The sequence below is a fragment of the Apis dorsata genome, unplaced genomic scaffold (assembly GCF_000469605.1).
Source record: "Apis dorsata unplaced genomic scaffold, Apis dorsata 1.3 scaffold_896, whole genome shotgun sequence".
Lineage (NCBI taxonomy): Eukaryota > Metazoa > Arthropoda > Insecta > Hymenoptera > Apidae > Apis > Apis dorsata.
This window is the reverse complement of record NW_006264011.1, coordinates 51,701-51,909: the sequence shown is the minus strand read 5'-3', so window position 1 is coordinate 51,909 and position 209 is coordinate 51,701.

Sequence of the window (209 nt, the reverse complement as noted above, 5' to 3'; positions counted from 1 at the left end):
TTATATAATTTCATTTCTTGAAACAAATATTTCATAAAATCACAAGATGAGAATCCAAAATTATTAAAAAATTAATATTTTTTAATAATTATATATATATATAGATTAATTATATAGGAATGAATTTGAATTTGCCAAATTTGTTTTTTCCATGATTTTTATAATTTATTATAAATTATAATTTTTACAATTTATTTGTTATATATTCA